Here is a 6,338-nt window from a genome sequence, read left to right as displayed (position 1 = left end):
AACCAAAGGGAACATCTGTAGACAGAGAATCTTTAATTCTCTCTGATCGGGAACCACATTCCCCTGATGAAGGTCAATGCAGAGCTTCCTTTCAGATGTCAAATCTTGTCTGTCCATATCCAACCCCCTCGGAAGAAAAGCCAAATGAGAGGGAAAGAGAAATACAAATCTGATCTCTTGGACCAAAGGGACTCACAGGCCAGGACATCTTCAACCCAAGAGCAAAATGAAACTATGTATTGAAGGTCCACAGTGCTGAACCAGGAAAAGTCCCAGGGATGGTCTATAGGACAAGTGACTTGGACACTTTTTAACTTGTCAAAGGTCTCTTTAGCAGTAAGGGGCTGATAAGCCATAGTAAATATTTTTCTGGATGTTATTTTTGGCTGTCTCATCAAATTGCTACCAAATAAAGTCCATTTTGCACACAAAGTAGTATGCCAGTCATGGCAAGGACAAGTTTTGTAAAAGAGAAAAAGCATATTCATAAATTGACTCAGCACAGGGAGAGACCCTCCTGAGACTAGAGATTATAGGTTTTTCTGGGATAAAGGTGCAGGGTGATTGAAGGCATGAGTAAAGGTGACTGGAGGTGAGGTAAGCAGTGGTCTGCACATGTGCAATCCAATGTCATGGCTCTTCTCAGGATGCTTGTTCAGAAAATATTGGTGTTAGCAGGTGTAAATATGGAATTTCTGGCCCTCTGATGTAAAAATCTCAACATCCAACACCTGTGCAGGTCCAGCTGAAGTCATTGACTTCAACAAAATTGGTCCACTTTATGCTTTGAATATATCCCTTGCTGCTCTGCCAATGAAACTTATTTTTAAAATCAACATGTTTCTCTTCCTCTCTCCCTGCTCCTCCCTATACTCCCCCTCTCCCTAATCACAGGGGAAACTGTATTACTTTTCTTTCCCATCTGAGACAGAGTTATCTATCCTGAGTACACACCCACCATAGAAAGGAAGTAACCCAGACCCTGAGGATGGTAGCAAAAGATCTCAGATTTAACTATCTCCAAAATTAACAAGTGAATTACAACTTCAACAGAAAACTTGTGGAATGCAGCTTTTGAATCATCTCTTTAAAAGCTTCAGTGGATGAATGGATACAACTATCTTATATTTGATAAAGGGCCTAAAAGCATGCAATGGAGGAAGGATAGCATCTTCAACAAATGGTGCTGGGAAAACTGGAAATCCATATTCAACAAAATAAAACTGAATCCCCTCCTCTCTCCATGCACAAAAGTTAACTCAAAATGGATCAAGGAGCTTGATATCAAATCAGAGACTCTGCGTCTGATAGAAGAAAAAGTTGGCACCGATCTACATATTGTGGGGTCAGGCTCCAAATTCCTTAATAGGACACTCATAGCACAAGAGTTAATAACAAGAATCAACAAATGGGACTTACTTAAACTAAAAAGTATTTTTTTTTCTCAGCAAGAGAAACAATAAGAGAGGTAAATAGGGAGCCTACATCATGGGAAGAAATTTTTACTCCTTACACTTCAGATAGAGGCCTAATATCCAGAGTATACAAAGAACCCAAAAAATTAAACAATAAGATAACAAATAACCCAATCAACAAATGGGCCAAGGACCTGAACAGACACTTCTCAGAGGAGGACATACAGTCAATCAACAAGTACATGAAAAAGTGCTCACCATCTCTAGCAGTCAGAGAAATGCAAATCAAAACCACCCTAAGATACCATCTCACTCCAGTAAGATTGGCAGTCATTATGAAGTCAAACAACAACAAGTGCTGACGAGGATGTGGGGAAAAGGATACTCTTGTACATTGCTGGTGGGACTGCAAATTGGTGCGGCCAATTTGGAAAGCAGTATGGATATTCCTGGGAAGGCTGGGAATGGAACCATCATTTGACCCAGCTATTGCCCTTCTCGGACTATTCCCTGAAGACCTTAAAAGAGCATACTACAGGGATACTGCCACATTGATGTTCATAGCAGCACAATTCACAATAGCTAGACTGTGGAACCAACCCAGATGTCCTTCAATAGATGAATGGATAAAAAAAAATGTGGCATTTATACACAATGGAGTATTACTCTGCACTAAAATAAGACAAAATCATGGAATTTGCAGGGAAATGGATGGCACTAGAGCAGATTATGCTAAGTGAAGCTAGCCAATCCCTAAAAAACAAATGCCAAATGTCTTCTTTGATATAATGAGAGCAACTAAGAACAGAGCAGGGAGGAAGAGAAGGAGGAAAAGAGTAACATTAAACAGAGACATGAGGTGGGAGGGAAAGGGAGAGAAAAGGGAAATTGCATGGAAATGGAAGGAGACCCTCATTGTTATACAAAATTACATATAAGAGGTTGTCAGGGGAATGGGAAAAAAGGAGAGAAATGAATTACAGTAGATGGGGTAGAGAGAGAAGATGGGAGGGAAGGGGAAGGGGGATAGTAGAGGATAGGAAAGGTAGTAGAATACAACAGTTACTAACATGGCATCATGTAAAAATGTGGATGTGTAACCGATGTGATTCTGCAATCTGTATTTGGGGTAAAAATGGGAGTTCATAACCCACTTGAATCTAATGTATGAAATATGATATGTCAAGAGCTTTGTAATGTTTTGAACAACCAATAAATAAAAAAAATAAAAAACGTGGCATTTATACACAATTGAATATTACTCATCACTAAAAAAAGAATAAGATCATGGCATTTGCAGGGAAATTGATGGAATTAGAGCAGATTATGCGAAGTGAAGTTAGCCAATCCCAATAAAACAAATGCCAAATGTCTTCTCTGATATAAGGAGGGTGACTCAACATGGGGTAGGGAGGGAGAGCATAGGAAGAAGATTACCTCTAGATAGAGAAGAGGGGTGAGAGGGAAAGGGAAGGAAAAGGGGAATAGCATGGATGGTGGAAGGAGACCCTCATCATTATACAAAATACATGTATGAAGATATGAATTTGGTGTCAACATATCTTATATACAGAGATATAATAAATTTTTGTACAAAGGTGTATTAAGAATTGTAATGCATAATAATAATAATAATAATAATAATAATAAGATGATGGCTCATGTAAAAAAACTTCACTGTTCTTGCTGTAGGGCAGTACCAGAGCCTCTGGTACAGAAGTCCCCTGTGTTTCTCGTTTGAAAGCAAAGCAATAAACCTTTTTTCCTTTTTCTAAAAAAAAAAAAAAAGAAAGAAAGAAAAGAAAAAAGAAAAAGAAAGAAAGTAAAGAAAAGATAAAACAATAAAAATCTTGGTTTAGTTTTTTCTTCATTTGTATTTGCTTTATCTCATTTATAGCATTATAATCATAAACCCATTGCCTGGTGGAACTTGGTCACTCAAGAGCATGCTGAATGAATGAATAATGGACATATTCTTAGTTTTCCATAAAACTAACAGGAGACATTAAGGTGCCCCACAATCCAAAGCACCATCAATGTGAGAGGGTGACAAAGGCTTTAGCATCTGCATATTTATCAACAATACGAATAAGACACTTAGGAGGATTTAGTTTTAAATCAAGCCATCATGCTTGCACATAGCAAGCTACAAATGAACTTGCTTGAGACTGCTGTACCTTTGGTCCTGCTCAAGAGCATCATGACTCCATCATTGAATGCCATCTGCTAACCAGGAAGACCTGGCCTGCTACCCAGGAATACCTGGGCCCACCTCCAGGACGCTACCCTCAATTACTGAAAACATCATCATTAAACCTTTTACAAATGATTTTTACAAAATTTTTGGAAAATGGAAACTGTTGTGGTTTGAATGTGAAGTGTCCCCCAAAAGCTCATGTGTGAGACAATGCAAGGATGTTTAGAGGAGAAATGATTGAGTTATGAGATCCTTAACCCAATCAGTGAATTAATCCTCTGATACTGAGTAGTGAAAGTGGGAAGGGTGTAGCTAGAGGAGGTGGGTCACTGGGGGAACGGCTTTGGGGTATATATTTGTTTCTGGTGAGTGTAGTTTCTTTCTCTGCTTCCTGATCACCATGTGAGCCATCTCCCTCTGCAACATTCTTCAACATGTTCTTCTGCCTCATCTGGAGCCATGAAGAATGAAGCCAGCTGCCTGTGAAACTCTGAGGCCACAAATAAACTTCGTCCTGTACAATTGTTCTGATGGGGTCTTTGTGTCACAGCAGTGAAAAAGCTGACCAAAACAGAAACAATTTCTTTAATTTATTAAGATGACTCTTAAGGAAAGCATGAAATGTTAGTGTTAGATGAAAAACACCAGGTACCTAAGTTAAGCTGACATTGGGCTAAATGAATGCACAAATGTTAAGACAAAACCACTATCTTAATAAACTTAGATGAAAGTGTTAAAAGTTTCAATTTGTACCACATCAAAAGACTCAAAAAGTTTTTTTTAAAAAAAAATACTTGATACAGCAATTACATTAATTATTGGATTGAGTTTTATAGGTAATGTACAGGTTTTACAGGTAATATATGCATATTACTTGTAGGTAGTCTCAGGTTATCAACAAAATGTAAAATATGAATGAGTTAAAAGAAAATATCTTTATCTTGGCATGCAATAATTCACTTAAACACTTCCTGTGACATCTTGGATGTCACAGTTCCTATTTTTTTAAAGAAAAAGAGAAATGAAAAGTCATGATACCAGTAACTATGAAATGTTGATATTTCTTTTTAAAACCATGTTAGTTAACATGTACTACTTTTAAGATAAAGCACTGTCATAGATAACTTTATTAACAAATACTTCTAAAAATATTTTTTTTTTGCATTGAGTAGAAACATATATAGAGAGAGATGAAGGAAAGGCAATATTATAGATTATTTTGTTACGACTTAAGACTCTGAATGAATGTAAAGTAAAATAAATTTTCCAAAATCCACATTTTTTTCTACTCCCGGTCTTTATTTGAATTAATGAGGAATAAAGCATGAGGAAAAAATGAAGAAAATGATTTATGAAAATTAAATCTGAATCGTTTTACTATTAAAATAAGTGTACATATCAAAAATGAATAACATAAAGAACACAAAGGTTGTGAAACATGGTGGTCATGTCTTAAATCACCCTTTATCTTTATTTTGGAATTCTCCCAAATTAGGTAACTTGCAACTAAGAATCCATAAGAAGGAAAAATATATATATTTTTGTAATTCTGCCTGATCTTCATATTCCTTGAAATAAGGACACTATTGCCCTCAAAATGGGCCACGGGGACAGCATTGGGAATATTTTAACTTAGAATGTCAAGGTAAACTTTCTGCTTAATTCTGAGGAATAGCTAGCAGGGGTTCCTGGGGCCACTCTGCTCTTTTGAAGGGTTTCTCCTGCACTTTTTTTTTTTAGGTGTAGATGGACACAACACAATGTCTTTATTTTTATGTGGTGCTGAGGATCAAACCCGGGTCCCGCCTGTGCTAGGTGACCACTCTAACGCTGAGCCACAATCCCAGCCCCTCTCCTGCACTTTTTAACACAATTGACTCATACAAATATCTTGTAACCTTTACTGGTGAATTCACTTTAGGTTCTACATGAATTTAATATTTTATTTATTTGGGAATGCCTGATTTTAAAGCTTCTTGGAAGTACCTTTAAAATGAAACTTAAACTGCAATTATAGGGTCAGCATGTAAAAGTTCGAAACTTTCTATTTTCTCTTCTGCTGAATTTCTTCTTATATTAAGAAAAACTGTTCTTAAGGTTGCTTGCAGATTTATTCATTTCACAGTTTTATGTGGAAAGCAAATATCTAAGATTTAACTTGTAAATTCACTTGTGAATTAGAAGAAGGAAAAAGAAGAAGGAGGAATAGGAAATCAATGAAGAGAAGCATCAAGTGGAGAAGAGGGGTGAGGAGCAAAAGAAGGAAAGGGAGACATAGGAGAAGGACAAGGAGGAGGAGGAGAAATAGCCACAGCCATTTTAAGAAATCAGGCTGCTATGAAATCTGCTTTACCTAAAAAAAAAATTGTTCCACAAACTTCTTAAGACTGCAAATGAATATCTTAAAGTTTAGTAGTATACAGAGGTTATCTTAACTTCTTCCATTTTGTCATAAATATAATTTGGATTGAACTGTACTTTCATAAACTGGTCAGTTCATATTCCATTATCACTCCTGGGTATCATGTGTATCAAGTTAATTTTAGGGGTCTTCTTTGACCAAGTAATAACTTGAAATGCTTGTCTGTTATCTGAGTAATGCAGGTACAACTGCCAAAGATAGACTAGGTGAATAGAAAAGATAAATGTTTATAAATGTATTCCTCATGTTGCTTAAAGTCTTAAATTCTGTGATGTTGAATATGGATTAATCATATGAGTCATTT

This window comes from Callospermophilus lateralis, chromosome 8, assembly GCF_048772815.1.
Source record: "Callospermophilus lateralis isolate mCalLat2 chromosome 8, mCalLat2.hap1, whole genome shotgun sequence".
Taxonomy (NCBI): domain Eukaryota; kingdom Metazoa; phylum Chordata; class Mammalia; order Rodentia; family Sciuridae; genus Callospermophilus; species Callospermophilus lateralis.
Note: the sequence above shows the minus strand (reverse complement) of the source record.